Source organism: Panthera tigris, chromosome C2 (genome assembly GCF_018350195.1).
Source record: "Panthera tigris isolate Pti1 chromosome C2, P.tigris_Pti1_mat1.1, whole genome shotgun sequence".
NCBI lineage: Eukaryota > Metazoa > Chordata > Mammalia > Carnivora > Felidae > Panthera > Panthera tigris.
Window position 1 is genome coordinate 79,865,076 of NC_056668.1, and position 21,903 is coordinate 79,886,978.

The window sequence follows — 21,903 nt, forward strand, 5'->3', positions numbered from 1 at the left end:
AAAGGTCTCAAGAGAACACTCTCATGAATGTTGAGCCTCCTGATCCAACTTTTTATAGACGAGGAACATGAGGCTTGGGGGAGTCCTGTAACCTGCCTGGGAAAGTCTGGCCCTGAAGCCAGTGAGCTTTCCCCCCTAAAGCCCAATAGCAAGTCAGCAAAAGGTTGTCAAATCCTGCATGCTGACCCAACCAAGGAATGTGACTTAAGAGGATGGAAAAAAAAGCAGCACCATGGAAGGAAGACAGCTGCCCCCCCGGGCTGCCACAGTCCCTCCCGCCCCCAACCAGTGCTGGCCTAGGAATGGCTGTGAACTTACCTTGTGACCACATCCATTCGGATCAATCAGTTCAACCAAGATGGAGGTAACTCTGGGCTCAGGCCCGATAACAGTAGGCCCAGAGGTAACGGCCATGCCGCTGCTCTCAAGATGCCCACAGTCTCAAGTACCGTGAGAAATCAGACAAGCGCCCAAATACCTAATGCACTATTTACTCTGTCTGTTTCCACACCCCTCCCCAGCCCAGAACGTGAGCGCCTGAACCAGTGAGTTACCTCGATGCTCCCAGAGACAAGGTCAGGGCCTGTGGCTCGGCTTCATGTGCCAAATAAGTGAGCGTTTTCTTCTTGCAAACAAGGTGTTCAAGAATCTTAGCCCAGGAGTAGGAGCCCACATCCAGCCCGGGATCAAAGCCTTCACGGACGGGGAAGACCTGGAGGACAGGAGAGAAACAGCACGGAGGTGGGCAAAGGGCAGGGCACCAGGGCACAGAGAGAGGTTCAGGTCAGCCCAAGCAGGGGCCCAAAGCTGAGCAGCGGGAGGTGACACTGAAAGGGAGTCTCGGGCCTCACCCCGTGGCACCATGAGTAGCCTGGGTCTGGCGATGATCGGACACGTAGTGGAGAGCAGATAAAAAGCTTCAGAGGAAAGCAAAGAGCCAGCGGGAACTGCGCAAGGTCAGCAGGAATGGGGGGGTGGCGGGGTGGGTGCCATGGCTCACAACACCCCCTCCACTCCCTGAAGGTAAGCAGCCAACAAACGAGTACCAGCAGCTGCTCCTCCACCATCTACTTCGTGCCACGTGTGGGGCCAAGCAGCTGCCGAATCTTCACCATAACCCCACCATCAGGCAAGTAATTGCTGAACCCATGAACTGAGACTCAGAGAGGTTACAGGACTTGCCTGCAATCAACCTACTGTTAAGAGGCACAGCCAGGATCTCAACGCAGATTTGACTCAAGGCCCAGAGGCCAGGAAAACCCTGGGTGCAGCTTCCTGCGTGGGGCAGAACGAGGAGCGAGCCTGAGGCGAGGAAGACGTTCAGACTAGGCCCAGTCTGCAAGGGTGGTGCGAAACTTCACGGGAACCCAGCTTTGCAGCCAGACGAATCCAGACTTGGATCCCCGCTTCATTACTCATCCCTGTGATCCCAGGCAAATGAGATACGAGTACTCAGGGTCTCAGTTTCCTCCTTTGCAAAATGTGTGCAGAACCACCTACGTGACGGGACTGCTGTGAGGGTTAGAAGTAAGGAGCCTGCAGTGCCCGGCATGGGGCAGGTGCTTACGACACAGTGACTGGTAAACTTGGACCTGGCTTAGCTGCTATGGGTGAGGGAAGTCCTCATTTCTGAGAGGAGATGAATTTTCTGGGAGTGTCATGAGTCAATATTTCTCTTTGGCTACGTACAGGACCTTGATGTTCATCTCAACAAAACTGATGTCTGCTGCTTTCGGTGTTAACCCTTTCAGACACTGCTCCCCAGTCAAGAGAATCAGAATTTGGGACCCTTGATGAAGTGAGAGCCCAGGGGATGGTAGAGGGAAGGCTGGACTCCTGGAAAAGTCTGAAACCAGGTCCCAGTCGAGAGGTCCCTAGCTGTCCACCCAAATCACCGTGTGTCCTTGAAAGTCACTTATCCCCTGGAGCCTCTGTTTCCTCACAAGAAAAGTGACACTATTGTCATTTTCAATTTCTCCAAGACAGTGGTGTAACTTCATCACCTCTGCAACGCCATGGAAGTACAGCTTGTGGGTAGAGGACCTTCCCATTTCAGAGAGAAAAAAAGAAACACTGTTGAAGGAACACCTACTTAAGACACTGAAGATTTCTTCTATTCAAGGGTCATTCTTATGAATTGAGGTGACTTGTGTTAGAAGAATCATGTCTCTGTGATTATCAGCATGAAAGCATAAACCTGTTCAATTCCCTCAAGAGCTGGTACCCCCAGAGCCCCTGCAGACGCAGGGGCAGGGGAGGGCTCTCTTCTCACCTCCAAGGAGCGGAGGGAGGGCTCACAGCCTGCACAGGAAAGGCCGGTACACCCAAATTCTCACAAGAAAGCCTACTACTGCCTTTTCTCTGGATTTTCCCTCAATTTAGAGAATAGTCCAAACTCACTCCCCTTCCCAGCCTCACCCTTAGGTCTCTTGCCGCTACTACGTGACCTGAGAAGAAAACAGGAAGTCAGTGAAGTGGTCCCAGGACAAAAAAACAGGGTAGGCAGAGAGCTCTGAGATCCGGGAACCCAGTGTTGATTTCTTTGCTCAGTCAACTGCACCTGTGCTCTGAGCTGCATGTTGTAGGGTTTTCTGGCCTTCTTGCTTGGTGTTGAAATAACCTCAAGGGTACTCACCACCCCCACCTCCCACCAATCAAAAGCAGTAAAAAGAGAAAAAATACTTTGGGTTCTCTCTTGGTCTGTGAACAAACAGGTTATTTAGAGCCACAGCCCTCTTTTAAAAAAAATATTTATTTTGAGAGAGAGAGAGAGAGAGCATGCACATGCATGGGCACAAGCAGGGGAGGGGCAGAGAGAGAGGGAGAGAAAATCCCAAGCAGGTTCCACACTCAGTGCGGAGCCCAACGCAGGGTTCAATCCCATGAACCGTGAGACCGTGACCTGAGCCAAAATCAAGAGTTGGACGCTCAACCAACTGAGCCACCCGGGCACTCCCTGTCCCTTTTTATATTGAGTAAATTTGGAGTGTATCCTGGACTTTTGAATAATATATTATGAGACGCTGAATCCTGCTAAAATTCTCTGGGGAAAAAAACGTTGATATTTTTCTTTATTTATTTAACAGACAACTAACCCACTTAGGTTCAGATTGAAAGTTCTGTCTCATCTCTTGCGACTGATCGCTTCAATGCCAGTTTGGTTTTCAAAGCCTTCACTGGGCTAATTGGGTCTGCCTGTCACGTAGGCAACTCTGGGTTTATCTGGGACCTGGTTGGTGTTACTGTTATAGTTAAGCTCTCAAAACCTTTGCTGTGCCTCTTTGGGTCTATTCCATGCCCACATACCTTGCAGCATGCCCATGACTTAGATCAGTCCATGCGCAGAGTGAGTGGGGGCCCTTTTTCCAGTTCTCTCCTCTCAGGGATTTCCTCACACCCTCTGGTGGCTCCATTGCTGGGATCCTCTGGCTGGAAAGATGGGGCTATCCCAGAGTGGTAGCTTCCCACACCATCATGCAATTCCATGTGACAAAGGCCATGATGGTCATCATCCAAGTTTCGGGTCCAGTATCCTACACCTGCCTCTCAGGGCTCCCATGTTGTTTTTGCATTCTGTCCAGTTTTTTAGTTGTAAACACAGGGAGGTTATAGTTGGATTCCTTCATCTTGGCTGCCTTTTCTTCTCAGCAATTTTTACTTCTTAAAATTCCACTCATATCTCAAAGCTCCATTAAAATACCACTTCCTGGGACACCTAGGTTGCTCAGTTGGTTAAGTGTCTGACTACCTGATTTCAGGTCAGTTCATGATCTCGTGGTCATAACATCAAGCCCTGTGTCAGGCTCCACACTGAGCAGGGAGTCTGTTTACGATTCTCTCTCTCCTTCTGTCCCTCCTGCGTGCACACACATTCTCTCCCTGTCTCTCTCTCTCTCTCTCTCTCACGCACTCTATCTCTCTTAAAAAAAAAAAAAAAAAGGCACTTCCTTCCAAGAAGCCATCCTTCTTCTCCCAGCTAGAAAAACTTTTTTCTTCCTCTGTATTAGGGAAGATTCAGATTTGGCAATATCGAGAGTCAAAGTCAAATCTTTTCATGATTACCTTTGTTCAAAGATCTAGGTTCAAGGACATGGCTGGAATGAAATCAAATGCAACCAAGAAGCATGACGGTGGTTAGGAGAACAGATTTTGCCTAAACCCCAGCTTTGCTAATTGCTGGATGTGTGACTTTAGGTGAGCCGCTTACATCCATGTACCTCAGTTTCCTCATCTATAAAATGGAAATAATAATACTACAGACAATTGTGAAGATGAAACGAGTTAATAGTTATAAAGCGCCTAGAATAATGCCATGTTGTTGGTGTTAAGAGATTCGCCATTTCTCACAGGTTACCTCAACTTTGCTCTGCAGATGAGGAAACCCTACAGAGGGAAGAAGAAACAACAGACAGAATGAACTCTATCTCCGCCTTTTACTAAGCCCTAAAAGGGACTATAATTTTTATTTTGACAAATACTTAAAAGAGTACAATTTGGGTGTCTGTGGGGACCCTCTGAGAAGCCACGTGGCAGATGGAAGGCTAATGGTATAAGGTGGGTTAGATCTGCCTTCCACAACTGGGTCTCCTCTGCGTCTGGCTTTCCTGTTCTAAATCATGACTCTACGGGGTAGACTGGTCTACCTGCACATTGCTCACAGAGTGAACCTCTGTGGAAAGCAAACGGAATTGGGCCCTTTCTCAGTTTACCCTCCAATGCCTCCCTGATACACACATAATAAAATCCAAATTTTTTTAGGCTATTACATCAGAGTTCTTGTGATTTTTTTTCCTGCTGTCATTGCTATCTGTAACCTCATCTTCTGCCACTCCCTCACAGCCCTCACATTCCAGCTGGACGGAGCTAACTAAAGTTCACCCATCCCACCTCATCATTTCCCAAGAGCACCACTGCCCTCGTCCTTGAGCTCAAATACCCCTCCCTGCCCTCCTGTCAAATGTGTAAATGCCTCCTCTCCTACGCCAACTCTTCAAGGACTTCCGAGAGGCTTTCCCAGACTCCCCGGGACCCATTTGGTTTGGCCCTCACTCCCTCCCTTGTTCCCAGAGCTCTCTGCAGTAGACACCCTGGTAGCACTTTCTGGTAATCACTTATTTTACAGGTTCCTCTCTCCTTCACCGCACCGGTGTTTTTCAAAATATGTATCTTATGTTAGCTGGTCTCCAAATCAATGCAGAGCAACACTACCAGCTTTTTAAAAACAGAATAAACTTGGGGCGCCTGGGTGGCTTGGTCGATTAAGCATCCGACTTCGGCTCAGGTCATGATCTCATGGTCCGTGAGTTCGAGCCCCGCGTTGGGCTCTGTGCTGACAGCTCGGAGCCTGGAGCCTGCTTCAGATTCTGTGTCTCCCTCTCTCTCTGCCCCTCCCCTGTTCATGCTCTGTCTCTCTCTGTCTCAAAAATAAATAAACGTTAAAAAAAAATTTTTTTTAATAAAAAGAAAAATAAAAAAAAATAACAGAATAAACTCTGTGTGAGGGAGAGGAAAGGAAGGGAGAGAGGGAAAGAGAAAATAAGTTATGTTTCTCTGGAGAACTCTAACACATGGATGCATTCTTAGCCAAAATCCCCAGTGTTATGCTGTAGACATTGACAAGCTAACTCTAAAATTTATAAGGAAATACAAAGGACCTAGAATAGCAAAAGCAACCTTAAAAGAACAAAGTTAAAGGACTTGCATTCACAAACGTGCTATAAAACCTCAGTAATGAAGACAATTTGTTGTTGGTGTCAGGACAGACAACTAGATCGGGGCGGGGGGGGGGAACCAAAATCCCTAAAGAGGCCCAGACATACACAGTAACAATTCTTTACAGTGGTACCAATGAAATTCAACGGAGAAAGGAAAGTCTTCTTAGTGAATTATTTTGAAATAGCTAGAGATCCATGCCGGGAAGAAATACGACTTTTGACCTCTACTTCACTTTATCCATACAATTAATTTCAGACGGATCTTAGAGCTGTATGTGAAAATTGAAACAATAACACTTCTGGAAGTAAATACAGAAGAGTTTCTTCGTGAACTTGGAGCAGATAAAGATGTCTTAGGACACAAAAGGTACTAATCACAAAAGGGAAAAAAAAACGGTTTAAGGAGAAGTTCATCCCATTTCAAGTCCAATTTATGTGAAAGTGGCCCTGATAATCTCAGTTCTTAATGTGGGCAAGACTGAAGATCAAGGCCCAGAAACAACCATCTAAGGACAACTTGTACCCAAGATGTTTCAGGGCCCCACACCAGGGTAACTGCCTCATATTTCACCAACGTGTAGGCCCGGAGTTAAGAAGCGTTTAAGAGAACAAGATAAGGTCTTTGTCACTGGAAGATCAGAGAATTGCTGGGAGATAAGACTCACTCAGAACTTACAGTGCTACTAAACTATGTAATTCTGACCTGCGGTCCAAAATAACTCAGGCAAAGAGAGCAGGTTGGGTTGGAGTGAACACATTGAGGATATGAAACAGAAGGGAAGTGAGAAAGCATCGAAGTGTATCCCCCCTCCCCCATCCCATTTGTATAGATGAGAAAACAGGCCCACTGGCATAGAGAAGGCCACGTCACTGGTTTGCGACAGAGCCAGACTGGAACCCTGATTTCTTGGCTCCCTGTCAAATTTTCCTTCCAACCCTGTCATGCTGCTGACTTTACAGAAGACGTAGGGGATTCGCGTTGGTCCTTAAACGTATTTGAGACAATACTTGTGAGGTTCCCAGTATACTGTCCAGCATACAACAAGCGTTTGGCAGAGAATATGACTGTTATGCTAGATTGGACTTCCCAGATGAGCAGCGACAAAGCCGAAGGCCCCAACGCCAGCATTTCTATGGCAAAGCTCATGCCACACCAGGATTATTCCTACACCTGTCCGGCGCCCCATTCTACCCGCTACTACCATTCAAGGAAAGCCACAGAAGTTCACTGTGGCTCTTCCCTAACTCACAAGGCATGAGGATTGAAGAAGGAAACACCCATCCTTTCCGTAATGTGCCCAGAGTTCAGATTTTGCCCAAGAAACAGGAAGGCTCGCAAGTTGGACGTGAACACACCACAGAACTCTCCTCACCTGAAATCCTTGGCTGTGCTGTCCAGGCCCAGTGGTAGGTAATAAGGATACAGGGGTGCCTAAGGCAGGTCTCTGCCTCGGGAGGAAGACAGGTAAGAGAGAATCACAGCCGCCCAGTATGCCACCATGAGGAGGGTCCAGTCAACCAGTCTCGATGGTTCAGGGAGGCGAGCTGGAGGAGACATCTCAAATAGGAAGATGAGAAGGAGTTGGACAGATAGAAGTAGGGGATGGGCGGGCTGTGTTCAACTGTGTCTCCAATCATTTCTTTGCGTTTCCTAAGGAATGTGCCTTATACCTTTCCATTCAGACAAATTTCATCTGTGTCACTGAGCACCATCAAACACTCGATACCTTCCATTCCTTGTGACACCAACTGTAGGGGGAAAGCCGCTAAATTAATGAGCATATGAAGTATCACCCTCTCTCTGCGAAATTATACACTTGCTAACCTTAAAACCAAGATTTCGTTAAAACCCGTTCAAAGCTTCAGGGACACGAGAATGTCGCTTTGCTCCCCCTTTGTTTCAGGATGGCCCCAAACCTACAACGTAGACATAAAAATGCACCGTAACAACAAATACGGTCAAAATCTGGGAGTCATTACAACAGAAGTTAGACCAATGCAAGAGGGCTAAGCTCTCCCTTCTGCAGGGTACAGAATAAAAATTAAAACACAGTGCTTTTCTTTTGGCTCCATTTATGCAGGGGCTTTGATGTGTGAGGCTCTGTGCTATATATCACCTCACTAACACCCCCTAACACTTCTGTGAGGCAGGTGCCATATTCCCACTTTACAGATGAGGAGACTCAAGAACAGAAGGGTTAAGTGAATTGTCCAAAGAAGGCATCTAGACTCAAACCCACATTTACAAGCTTCGTTGAGTCCTAATTACGTGCCAGGCCCCGCTTAGTACTTTGCAAGAGTTAATACACTACACCCTCCTGGCAACCTTATAGGGATAATGCCACTGTCCCCATTTTAGATGAAAAACGAGTCAACAAGAGATTAAATAACATGCCCAACACCACACATCTCTCAGACTCCAAAGCCTGTGACAGATCCATGTGCAATAGTAGGTGTGGAAGGAAACAGGAAGGTCATTCCTCTTCCTCAGGCCACAGCCAGTTCTGGAGGAAGCTCCATTGTGCTTTTGTGCTGCTGTGGGGAACGGAGGCTGAATGTCGGGGAGTGCCGTGTCCAGACTTGGAGGCTGTGGGTATTTGGGCTTGGCCCTCACCATCAGTCTGCAAAGGAAACTGTTTAACCAACCCGCCTCGAGGAAGGCGTCCCAACACTGATGGTGGCCTCGCCTGTCCCTCAGTGACATCAGTGGTGTTCTAAAAGCGAAGTACAAACAAACACTTGGCATATTTTTACCTTTGTTAATTTAGCAAAACTCTGACTATCACACCCAGTATCACACCTAAATCTGGTGATTTAGGGGCAAGAATGGTGAACTTACATAATCACTTGTTACTGGGAGACTAGAATCGTATGCTGTCCATCTTAAACTTACACCAGGCTGTTATGTCAATTCTATCTCGGTAAAACTGGCAGAGAAAGAAAACCCAGAAGCAACACCTCGAGAAAACAGAAGCAATAATCTCAAACCACCAACACATTTTAAAATGTTTGTCGCCTTCTGGCCTAGAATTCAAAGGCTGGGGTGTTTATTATAAAGAAATAGCTTTAAATTTATAATTATATATTATTTATAAATACAATTATATTTAATTATATTACATTTAAATGTAATTAAATTATGCTTAAACATAATTAACTTATATATGTATAAATCTCAGTGGTCTAATTTTATCATCTAATTATAAAAGATAGAAAAGAGACGTACGCATGAGGCTACAGGCTGGAGCATTAAATATGTCAATTTTGAAACAATCTAAATACCCAGCCATAGAAACAAGCAAGTTATATAGAGGATTCAGTGTTATCCTCTGAGGCCATTAATATACCACATGCACTATAAAGATAGAAAAATGTTTATGGTACAGGAAGAAACAAACTCCATCCACACTAAAATTATAATTATAGTAAAAACCATTTTTTTTTTTCCCCGCAAATGGATGATGATTGTACGAGAACACTGTACGATGAACACTAATGTGTCGGAACGCCAGGAGTTAAAAAGCGTATCTTTCCTACTACTGCAATGTTTGTGAATGAAACAGACTTAGAACTCGCTCGGTTGCCCACAGGCAGGCACATGGCCCTCCTAATCCTGTTTCCCCTCCATCAGGATATCTTCGTCTTCCAGGAAAGGGATAAAACTCAGATGAAACACAGGACCTCCAGCCTTAGCACAGGGAGGTCAAACACATCTAACTTGGCGCTTCACAAGCCGGCCTTGGCCAAGCGCTCTCTGCGTGTTAGAACCTGAATCTTCACACAACTTCTAAAAGGAAAGTATTGTCCGTGTGAGACAGGCTCACCCCATAGTGAAAGGGCTCCCTTAACTTCCACTCTTGCATTTGAAGACAACGGTTCCCCTTTACTCGCCTGTGACCCCTCAGCCACCTCCTTATTAGAAGCAGGTCTAACAATGGTTTGGAAATTACCTACACCTACTCTGCCCCCGGCCCCCCTTGCCCACTGCACACAACACTGTCAACACCAGCAGCAAATCAAACCCTCAGAGGTAATACCACCACATCAGGGCCACTGCTCCTTTCCACCTATTCAATTCCACCATCCTTCCAGGCCCAGATCAAGCCCCGGGAAGAGGAAGGACAGACCTGGGTCACAACCCAGCTCTAACTTTCCAGCTTCATGACCCCCGGCAAGTTATATGACCCCCCTGGGCTCCGTTTGCTCAGCTATTAGGTGGTACTGTAATAAATGCTTCATGTGACTGTGGCAATACATGAAATATGTAAAACACACTTTCGCCCAGTACAGGAGTCACTAGCCACATGTGGCTATGGAGCCTTAGCAGTGTGGCTAATCCATATGGAGATGTGTTGCAAATGGAAAATATACACTGGAGTTGGAAAATTTCATACGGAAGAAAAGAATGTAAGAATGTTGGATTCATAACTTTTATGCTGATGACGTGATAAAGTACATACTATTTACATGTGTTGGGCTAAATTAAATATATTAAAGTTAATTTCATCTTTTATTTTTACTTGTTTAATGTGACTATTATAAAATTTAAAATTCCATACGTGGCCCACATTTGCGGCTTGCTTTCTATTTCCACTGAACATGGTCACCGTTCGACATTCGTCCTTTCTCTGTTTTGCCCTCCCCATTCGCTGGCCGCATAGAAGCTCATGCTCAGTATTGTCTGAAGTCTTTAATCGCATCTGTGGTTCCTTCCAGGGGCGCCCTTTCTCCGTCCCAGGCCCCAGGTTACCAACCTGAGCCAGGTGACAAAAAGTAGAAAGGAAACTAGCTTCTTAGAATCAGGAAACCGAGCTGCCGTCCTGGCTCTACCATTACTAATCAAGTAGCCCCTTAGCATGCCATTTCACTCCCCTGAGCCACGGTTTTGTCACTTACAAAACAGGGTTAATGATATCATGTCCATGGCGTGAGAGAAGGCAGGTGAAGGTGCTTGGTAAACTGTCAAGGACTGCAGAGGTCAGGATTAAGTAGTATAATTTGCACGGCGAGGAGGTGGGGCACTCTTGCCTGCCTCCTCTGAGACACTCTGCCTTCCATTTTGTACCGTTACAACTATTTTCCACATCTCGTGTCTCTAAAACCAAGTCTCCCCGAGAACACGCCTCCTCCCTCTCACAAGCCCCCAACGAAAGCAGAATGCTACAGGCAGACCCCCTCAAACCACCACACAAACGCAGTGTGTCCTGTGCCCCAGGCATTAGGCTCGGTGATGGGGATGGCTTTGCAGGAAACCTGGCAACACAACATAGAACACGGTTGTAAGGGAGGAATCAAGTGAGTGTAAGTGCGCCAGGGACCAAGAGTAAGGTGCTCCTCACCTGGGAGAAACAGAGAAGCGTGGTGGTGGGGAAATGTAGGAAATGGCCAACGGGAAGGACTCGTTTTGATATGTGCAGAACAGAAGGGTATAAAAGCATGAATGAGCAAGAAATGCTATACCAGTCCATCGAAAGTAAACATCGGCATTATGATGCCCAATGGGCCGCCTAACAATAAATATGTATCTTATCATGAGAGGCCCCTGATTAAGAGGTCCTTCCTGCGGACGGAGCAATACTGCCTTTCTGCCTTGGCTTCTTCGAGGTCCACTCAGGGATGTGTGCAATACGCTGTTAGGAGCTGAAGTAACACCTGTGGCGACAGCATCAACTTCAGCTTTGTGCACAGAGCCTTATGAAAGCAAAAGCCCCTGTCTCAAAACATCCTGTTCCTATTTTTAGCCAGCATATATCTCCTTACCATCTACACTCTACCGCCTCCCAAGGCCAACAGGCGTGCAAAGCACAAACCTACACCACTACGTGGGTGGCAGGGTGGGCTTCGCCACGTCATAATGTTTCTTCCTAGTTCCTGAATAAGACCCAGATTATTTCTAGTACAGCTGAGCTGCAACCTCTACCAAAACCACAATGTTAAAGCAAATACCTAAAGTTTCCGGGTTGAAGATCCGGGGCTGAAATTTCTGAAGCTGAACTTGTCCTTCAGACTGGTGTTCAAATACTTAAAGGAGTAAAGAATCTCAAAAGATCGTATTTTCATTTAAGAACAAAAAGACAAAAGATCAGGAAGTGGGCGATTCTAAGAGGGACAGTTGAGCAATAAAAGTAGATAAGCATCATGCAGAGGTGGCCTCGGTGGCATCAGTGTCCATCCCTGTGGACAGTGGGACCATGAGCCACACCTTACCGATGGCCAGATACAAAATCAGTGCCTGGACCCCAAATCCCCCTCTTTGGGGAAACTACTGATTACAAGCATTTTAAGAATGTTAAGTCCTATCAACCTATTGCAATGTAAGGACTGTATTTAGATCCTGATTTGAATGTTAAAAATGCTTTAAGCATTTACTAAGTAAGCTTTACTCCCGACATGGGGCTCAAACTCGTGATCCTGAGATCAAGAGTCGCATGTTCCACTAACCGGGCCAGCCAGGAGCCCCAAACAAACTGCTTTTAAAATTACATACACACATAGCCACATGCACATATAACAATTGGTGATATTTGACTATTAACTCCCTATCTGATGGTATGAAGGAACTGTTCATTATTTAAACATAGTGGTATATTGTGGTTTTATTTTTAAAGGGTCCCCGTCTTGGGGCGCCTGGGTGGCTCAGTCGGTTAAGCGGCTGACTTCGGCTCAGGTCACGATCTCGAGGTCCGTGAGTTCGAGCCCCGCGTCGGGCTCTGTGCTGACAGCTCAGAGCCTGGAGCCTGTTTCAGATTCTGTGTCTCCCTCTCTCTCTGCCCCTCCCCTGTTCATGCTCTGTCTCTCTCTGTCTCAAAAATAAATAAATGTTAAAAAAAATAAATTAATTAATTAAAATAAAGGGTCCCGGTCTTTTATTTTTTTAAGGATTTTATAATTGTGTTGGTGGCCACTGCCGCACGGCCTCTAGCTCGCTAAGCTCGGCGGAAGGAGAAGGGGGCTAAGTGAGGAGGCCTCAGTACCATGGCTCGTACAAAGCAGGCTGCCCGCGAATCCACGGCGCGGGGCGGGGTAAAGCACCGAGGAAGCAACTGGCTACCAAAAGCCGCTCGCGAGAGTGCGCCCTCTACTGGAGGGGTGAAGAAACCTCATCGTTACAGGCCTGGTACCGCGGCACTGCGCGAAATTAGACAAACTTTCGATCCGCAAACTTCCTTTCCAGCGTCTGGTGTGAGAAATTGCTCAGGACTTCAAAACAGACCTGCGCTTCCAGAGCGTGGCTATCGGTGCTTGGCAGGAAGCAAGCGAGGCCTACCTGGTGGGCCTCATTGGAAACACCAACCTATGTGCTATCCATGCCAAACGTGTAACAATTATGCCAAAAGACGTCCAGCTAGAGTGCCGCATACGTGGAGAATGTGCTTCAGAATCCGCTCTGATGGAAAACATTTCATTCTATTAAAAAAAAAAAAAAATTTTTTTTCTCTTCTTTCTGTTATTGGTAGTTCTGAACGTCACATATTTTTTTCCCAGGGGGGTCAAAAGGTACCGAAGTATATGATTGCAAATGGAAAAATCGGGGACAGAAATCAGGTATTGGCAGTTTTTCCATTTTCATTTGTGTGTGAATGTTTAATATAAATGCGGGGACATAAAGCATTAATGCAAGTCAAAATGTTTCAGTGAACACGTTTCAGCAGTTCACCTTTATAACAATTATAAATAAATTTGTTAAATTTTTCTGGACAATGCCAGCATTTGGATTTTTTTAAAACAAGTAAACTTCTTATTGACCGCAACAATGGTGTTTGTAGCATTTTAATTATACAGTAGATTCCATCCATTCACTATACTTTTCTAACTGAGTTGTCCTACATGCAAGTACATTTTTAATGTCTGTCTTCTGTGCTGTTCCTGTAAATTTGCTATTAAAACACATTAAACTATAAAAATAAAGAAATAAAGAAATAAAGATTTTAGTTTTTTAAGTAATCTCTGCATGCAATGTGCGGCTTGAACTCACCACCCAAGATTAAGAGTCACATGCTCTACTGACTAAGCTAGCCAGGTACCCCTAAACAGTCCCTGTCTTTTAAACATATACCAAAATATTTATTTATACAGACAAAATGAAAAAATAAAGAGCTGAATTAGAAGTCAGTTAAAATAAGATCTTATTTTGTATGGATATTCACGTGCAGTAAACGAAAGCTAAATGAAAAGTCCTCCTACCTTAAATCACCCATAAAATAGAACACATAGTCTGTTTATACAACCCTGAATGCTCGCACAGAAGTTCATCCAGTGAACCTAACACAGCTGGGTTATCATCCTACCCTGGAGCAAATTACAACTTTTTTCTCTGGGTAACAGAAGAAGTAATTAATTATATTGAGCTTAGTTCCACGTAGCACGAAAAAGACAAACATTGGGATCACACCCTGCACAAAAATGTTCATCCTACATCCTACAAAAAAAACAGAAAGAGAGTGAGGGAAACTCAGATTCATTGCTCCCAACCTGCTCTTGTGCAGGCCTTTGATTAATTTGGCTGAGTGGCTATCAGAACAGTGGACACTATCTCAATTATTCTTCCTTTTTGAATCTCTCCCCTTTTAAAAATGTGCTGAGTGGATACGGTTACATTGACATGCCAGTCTGTATGCTCATGTTGCTTCTAGTGTTAGAGTTGCTATTTAAGAAAAAAGATAACCACATCTGAACCCGTAGAAATTTATGGACAATAAGGAGCATGCAGTGTTCAGGTGACAAAGATAATCCTTGGTAAGGAAGCATCGCCGTGTTTTCCCATATTGCAGCAACACGGCAAGCACAGGACCTAGCATTCAATTATTATCATTCTCGTGTCAATATCATCATTGTAAGTATCACTGAAGCCTTATTCTGTGCTAGATGCTTCCTATTTTATCTTAAATCTTCCGAATAACTCTGTGGGTTGATTATTTTACAGGTGAGGAAACTGAAGATCAGAGTAAGTGAGTGATTTCCCAAAGGCCATACAGTTAGAGGGGGACATAACCAAGATTCAAGTCCTGCTCCCAAGCCTAGCCCTTTCTAGCACAGTGCTACCCTGCACACACATGAGGCCTGAGCACAGTTACTTAACCAGACCCCTTTATTTTCTAAAACATTCTAAAACATTTCTAAAAGAACAAAAACAAAAACAAAACCCTATTGAGTTGTCAACTGAAAAGCAGAGAAAACCCCACTCTGTGATCCATGGGAGGACTTCTACATGTTTATGGCCCTGTTTAGTCTCACTTCCAGTTTCTTTGGCCGCCATTATGTCTGCCCTTAACATCCATCTGACACACTTAAGAGAACAAGAAATGATTCTTTGGTTTGGAATGATAGAAACTCAGATGATCCCAGGATACCCCGACCCCAAAAAAGAGGTCCCTTACAACATTTTTTTCTTTAAACTTCAAATCCATTGGGTTGTCATGGCAACTTAATAATTGAGTCAGAGTGGCCATTTATGAAAGTGAACTGACAAAGAACACGCTCTGTCCAAAGGCCAGCCAAGCAGTGACTTGGGCACCCCACAGGAAGTTTGACCCTGAAATAGATCCCTTTATGAACTTGCTACTGCAATTCCTCATGCAGGGGATTATCGAGTGCCTGCAAAGGGAGGTGCCCATCCCAGGCTAAGGATTGTGGGGTAAAAGTGAAGTCAGAGTCTCAGCCCATAGGTAGCTCCAGGCATCATGGGGAGTGGGTGTGGGGTAAAACAGCCATCTGCTGTCACAGGAAACTATCCTTTGCCATCTCCAGGAGATTAGAGGAGATGGACAGTTTTGGAGGGATTAGTAAAGGATTTGTCTCACAAGTGCTGACCAGCAGTGGAACCATCTGACAGAGAAAAATAGTGGACTGCATGTTGTGGACAAGGACCATGTCTAATTTGCCTTTGAATACTGAAACTGTTCTCAGGTGCCACAACAGAAATCTGAAGGGCTCAGCTTGAGGAACTAGGTGTCTGCCCTCAGAATCGATTTGGCCATATCAGGGATTGACTGGAGATGAGGGAGATGATAGAATGATACCCACAAGGCCTCTCAAAGGCTGGGAACCACTGATATCCTAAAAGATCATGGGCAGACTACCCTCTGTCCTCAGAAAGGAGGGGAGGTGGCCGGGAATGGAAGCCCCCTCTGGCTTCTGTTGTGAGCAGTGGCCAAACTCGGTGACTCGGGAGAATTCATTTCTGCCCATAAGCTCAATGCCCCCCAACCATGGAAGCAGTGGAATCATGGAAGCAAAGGCAGAAAGATGAATATGGGTCATCTCAGAAGGCACCAGGGCAGCTCATACACCTTCCCAGTAGGGATGAGGCATTCAGGCAAGTAACCCATGGTTCCAAAGGACCCAGGTCACAAGAACACACGTCTTCAGAGGTGAGACCTGGGGAGGCCAGAGGAGGTAATCCTCGGTCTCTAGCAGGCCACCCAGGGAGGAGTCACAAGTGTTCTTTGACTTAATGTGTGGGAAAAACCAGTGCGTCTGATGTAAAGAACATATTGAGTATGAGGCGATTTAGTACAGGAACCAAAGTCTCTCTGACCCCAAGTCTGAGTTAGGAGTCCTCCCCTTCTGTCCCACAGCACCCCTCTTAGAGTTTCCGTGTCCACCTCCTCTGCTAGGGTGTGACCTTCCAGAACACAGGAACCATTCGAGACCTTTCTGAGGCCCAGGCACCTACCACACCACTAGGTCCAGACCAGATCCTAGGCAATGACTCCTGCATACCCCGAATGCACGCACCGTGAATGAGGTACTATTCCACATTCCACACTCTACCCAAGAGAAAATAAAGGCCTGGCCCAATTGAAAAGCCAAATCAAAGCAAGTCCAGGAGAGGGCAACTGACTAGATCCTACCTGCGTCTCCCATATTATAAACTGTAAGTTTCAATGGAAAGGTCTAAAGTCGCCTGAGAAAAAAAGAGAATTAGTCAGTTACCAACAGGTGCACAGGGTAGAAGCCTGGGGTGGAGGTTCATGCCAACACTGTGCAACCCTGACCAGCTCTTTGTAGATGACCTAAAAGCAGGGGCGGAAAAGGTGGGAAGTCAGGCAACCATGACAGGTAGTGATGGAGAACTCACTGCGTCAAGTACATGAGCCAGCTGGTTCCAGATAAAGCCAGGACCTGGTTTGTATTCTTAATTGGAATTTTTACAGGAAATCAAGAAAGACCAAGCCGTGGGAAAGGACAGCAATGGTTTAAGAGAGAGGGACTTGGTTCTTCATTCCAGGTAGCTGCTCACAGGGTAGTTAAATACAGTGGTCAATCCTGATGCCTATCAATACATCATCTTAAATGTCAATACCCCTGACTGAACATGAACTATGTATGTATCAGGTGCTGTGCTAGGCAGTTTCTCTCTCTCCAATTATCATAATGACCCTGCAAGGTAAATGCACGTCACCTGCATTTTATAGATGAGCATCTTTACGGGAAGAGCTAAGCCCCTTGCCCAAGGTCACGCGTGCAGGTAGAACAAGGCTAGAATTCAAAGCCAACTCCAAAGCCCATGTTTACAGCACACAGAGGAAAGACTACCCCTACAAGTAAGGGCAGGGAAGGGAAGGCTTCCTGTGAAGAAATAAGGTCAGAGCTGGAAGGATGTGTAGGATGTGGACAGCTGGAACAGTGCTAGAAAGATATCCAGGAGGTCCTGATGGTCCCTGGGATCCTGTGACAGAAGACACTCAAATTCAAGTGCCTTGCAGTTATACCATTTTTCAAAGAGTAAATGCTACCTGATGGGCACTTTAGGATTCTAATTTTTTATTCATCTCCTCCCCACACTTCTTACCGTCCACCTGCTGGTTCTAATTCTACTCTCTAGAGGAAAACACATGTCTCTTCTTTTGCCCAGAGGGCAATCCTTCAGGACTATTACACTCCCCTGAACCTTCTCTTCTTCAGGCTAAAGATTCTCCTTCTTTGAACCATTCCTTCAACGGCATGGCCTCTGAACCCCTAACAGTTCTCCTCACTCAACTCTGGGCCCGCTCTCATTTGTCCACATCACCCTGAATAGAACTAAACAGTTTCCAGATGTGGCCCAACTAGTATGCAACAGGAAACTGACTACACCTCTACAATGCAAATATAAAGAGTTTCTGGGTAGTTTTTAGCAGTCTCGTGTGAGTGACTCTCTCAGTTGAGTGACCACTGAAGTAGAGTTCATTAGCCTTTTTTCCAAGTCCTCCTCTATCTAGTCCCATCCCCAGGTGGCCTGCCTTACTTATGCCACTGGTATTCAGACCTCACATTTCATCCTCCACTTAGCCCGGTGCATTCTTTCTTTCTACACTTAGCCCCTCTCCTAGCCTGTGGAGCTTATACCGAACCTTGACGCTGGCACATACCACATTTGCTAGGACAAATGATAGCTGTGCATCATCCATAAATCAGCAAGTCCTCCCGATGTATTCCTCTAAATCACGGACGGGCACTAGCCTCCCAACACAAAAGCATTCTTCGGTGACAGCCACAGAAACAGTACGTGTGAGCCAATGGAAACACCATCCAGGCCACATTTTCCACAGTGTTCCCGAGAATAGAAACCCCCAGTTATTGAGACAAAGATGCTCAGTGTCTGACACAAGAGTTTTAAGTTACTCTATCATCATAACCGACACGTATTTTGATGCGACATCACATGTCTGCCCTCGAGGGAACACCTGGGATGGTCTTTAAAATATAGGTTATGGGACCATACACAAGTCTCACGGTGCAGACACCATAAAGAGCAACTCAACTAGGGTACAAGGGGCTGGGCTGGACCGCCAACTCGGAAAGAGATTATCTTTCATAAAAAAATATTATGGATAGAGAGAGGCTATGGTGCTTTCCCATATGAGACCCAAATTGAAAAGTCTCAAGTCATGGAATTCTATGCCTCACGTCCCAGGGTGAGGAGAAGCAATAGGATGGACTTATATAATATATATAATAAATAGTTCCCTTAGTATCATAGTTATCACTTACTAAGTATTGCCACATGCTATGCATTTTACACAGGACATTTCAGTTATTGCCTCATACTCATGGTTTGTAATTATGCCTCTTGAAAATTTAAATTATATTTCTCCCTCCCTTGGGTTTTCCCATTCTCTAGAAGACAATGAAGACCTCCCAACAGCATTTCAACAAAAATATTTACAAGTTTTCTCCAGACCCTGGCAATTCATTTGGCCAACTAACCACCTCTTTCGTAAGTATTTCTCAAGATTTTCCTGAGAATAAGACACTGGGCTGGGCACTACGGATATTTCTTTTTTTTATGTTTATTTATTTTAGAGAGAGAGAGAGAGACAGAGACAGAGCGTGAGCAGGAGAGAAGCAGAGAGAGAGGGAGACACAGAATCGGAAGCAGGCTCCGAGCTGTCAGCACAGAGCTCGACACGGGGCTCGAACTCACAAGCCATGAAATCATGACCTAAGCCGAAGTTGGACGCTTAACCAACTGAGCCGTCCAGGTGCTCCCAGGCAGCTACATTTCTTACATTGATCTCTCTTTAGCCACAGTCTTCAATTTTCTTTCCCCGGGGCTTGTTCTAGGCTCTCTCCCCTTTGTCGGCTGTGAGCCCTCAGGTAGGTTATGGAAAATACTGATACAATGCCCTTCACCTAAAGAGGATGGATGTAACATGCACGCGGGAGCTAGCTTATCTCCAGGCACATAGGATACTTAATAAATATTAGGGATTTTTCTTTCTTTCATTCTTTCCTATGCAGCCAGCCAATCTGTGTCTTTTCAGAGAAGATGGGAGTAAAAAAGGAGTCCAATGATTCTGTTCTCTCCCAGGACATCTCTGAACTTTATGTCATTTGCCACCACCAGGGAATTAAGCCTGCCTGCTCTGCATACCACATTTTAAAAAAAATGTTTTTAATGTGTATTTACTTGAGAGAGAGAGAGAGAGAGAGAGAGAGAGAGAGAGAATGCAAGTGGGGGAGGGGCAGAGAGAGAGGGAGACAGAATCCAAATCAGGGTCCAGGCTCTGAGCTGTCAGCACAGAGCCCGATGCGGGGCTCAAACCCATGAACCGTGAGTTCATGACCTGAGCCGAAGTCAGACACTCAACCTACCGAGACACCCAGGCGCCCCTGCATATCACATTTTTAAAAAAGGGGGGGGGGGGAAGACTTCAGTTCTGGATATATTTCAAATCATGGTTCTTTTTATATTTTTCCTTTCCCAACACTATTCTTTTTATAAAATCCAAAGAAAGCAAACTGAGATCATTGAAATCCAACTCCCAGAGAGTCGGGGTGAGATGAAGCTGGTTCAATGCCAGGCTCTGACCAACAGTTCAGAGATCTGTCTGCCACCCTTGGCCAACTCTTTTCTTCCTCTGGTTTCCTGGGACTTATCATCAGCTTGGGTCTGGAAGTTTGTGTCCGCCTCCCCCCGGCACTCAAATTCATATGTTGAAATCCTAACCCCCGGAGGTGAAAGTATTGGGACATGATTAGGTCATGAGGGTGGAACCTTCATGAATGGGATTAGTGCTCTTAGAAAAGAGGCCCCACTGCCCGTTCAGCTCTATGAGGGTACAGTGAGAAGGCACCAGCTATGAACCAGGAAACGAGATCTGATTTCAGACTTCCAGCCCCCAGAACCGTGAAAAAGAATTTCTCCTGTTTAAGCCACCCGATCTGGTCTTTTGTTATAGCAGCCTGAATGGACGAAGACACCAATCACATCCTTTACATCCATGTGGAACTGTTTACTAACTTGTCACTGAAATGAGTCATCTGAAGATATACCTCTTAAACACATAACCACTGTGCAGTAAAGAAAACCAAAGTATAACCACATACAGCTGCTCAAAGTGCTAAAGAATATATAGCTTAGAGGAGAGAAATGCCACTAACCAACAGTCAGTGGGTCAAAGAGCAATCTCTCTACATTAGACATTCTTGTCGTCTTGTTGTTGCTGCTGATACAATGACTGATCACTAAGGTCCACAGGATTTTATTGGATTCAGTAAATACTAACTGTGGACCCACTATGTGCCAGGCATGGTGCTAGGGGGCTGGACCGGGCAAGGACAAGATGTAATTTGCACTAGGTTCCGTCTGTCAATCTGGATGTTATTACCTTACTGTCAGTCACTTCCCCACTCACTCACCCACCCACACCCAAAAGACGGTTTTTTAATAGCTAAAAACAAATCCTTCAAACAAATCACTTCCTCAAGCCACCGCCTGATCTCTCCTTCCTCATAGCAGAGCTTCTCGAGTCACTTCCCCACTTTCCACTTGTTCCTCAAATAATTGAAGTCAGCCCCCACCATTCCACTGAAATTGCATTTCTAATTGCAAAATCTCAAGAGCCCTCTCCAGTACTTCTTTGTGAGTCCTCCCCAGGTCTCCGTCTTCAAACTCCCTCCTTCTAAAGTCTGACAGGCATACTTTGGGGTTTCCCTCCTCCCTCCCCATTTTAGCCTCCTCTGGGGACCAGCTTCCAGAGCAGCCCAGAAATGCCCACGTCCCCAGGGGTCCAGCCTCAGCAGGACCTCTGTTAACACACAGACAACGCCTGCCTCCGTGTGGCCAGCCACCTCTGGCATCTCCCTCAGACTCTACACCACATCTTTTAAGAAACATTTTTAAACTCAACATCTGTACAGAAACTTTGCACTCCACATTTACTCGTTTTCTTAAGTGCATGAGCCACCACGTGCTCGACAAGAATCTTCGTGCTTAGGATGCAACAGGGAATAAACCAGATGAAGATCACTGCCCTTAAAAAGGGCAGAGTGAAACACAAAAGCCCCACAAATGTAATAAATTATGTAGGATCTTAGAGGATACTAAGTGCTACGGGAAACAGAGCGGAGCGGAATGTGGAAAGGGAAGGATCAGAAGTGCCGGGGTGAGCCAAGTTTCCATTTTAAAAAGGTCACAGAAGGGCTTATTGGGAAGGGAACATTCGAGCAAAGAAGTACAGGTAGTGAAGAGTGAGCCCCAGCGATATCTCAGGAAGAGCACGGGCAGGAGTACACAGGTGAGCACTGGCCCGGATGCAAGGCACAAAGGGAAGGGGACAGAGGGAGGGGATCCCAGAGGAACAGAGACAGCCAGGTGGGAGGTGGAAGAGATCAGGTAGCACCTTACAGGTCATGGTGAGGACTCTGGCTGTCGTTCTAACTAAAAGTGAGAGCCACTCCAAAGGTTTGGCAAAAAAGAGCA

General features: G+C 45.7%; 1 protein-coding gene and 1 pseudogene across 6 annotated transcripts in view; one reads left to right on the forward strand and one right to left on the reverse strand.

Moving 5' to 3' along the window:
• The window catches only part of ST6GAL1 (ST6 beta-galactoside alpha-2,6-sialyltransferase 1), a 118,466-nt gene that overhangs the window by 48,980 nt on the left and 47,583 nt on the right, over positions 1 to 21,903 (reverse strand). For 3 of the 6 annotated variants that reach the window (XM_042998950.1, XM_042998946.1, XM_042998947.1), the window contains one exon: positions 555 to 712. The exons of 1 other annotated variant lie outside the window; for it this stretch is intronic. The gene's annotated coding sequence lies outside the window, so the exon portion shown is untranslated. Of the gene's footprint in view, positions 1 to 554; positions 713 to 7,087; positions 8,716 to 21,903 lie in introns of those variants that run through there. 2 more of the 6 variants (XM_042998948.1, XM_042998949.1) reach the window with 2 other exon arrangements.
• Positions 12,578 to 13,575, forward strand: LOC107179753 (annotated as a pseudogene).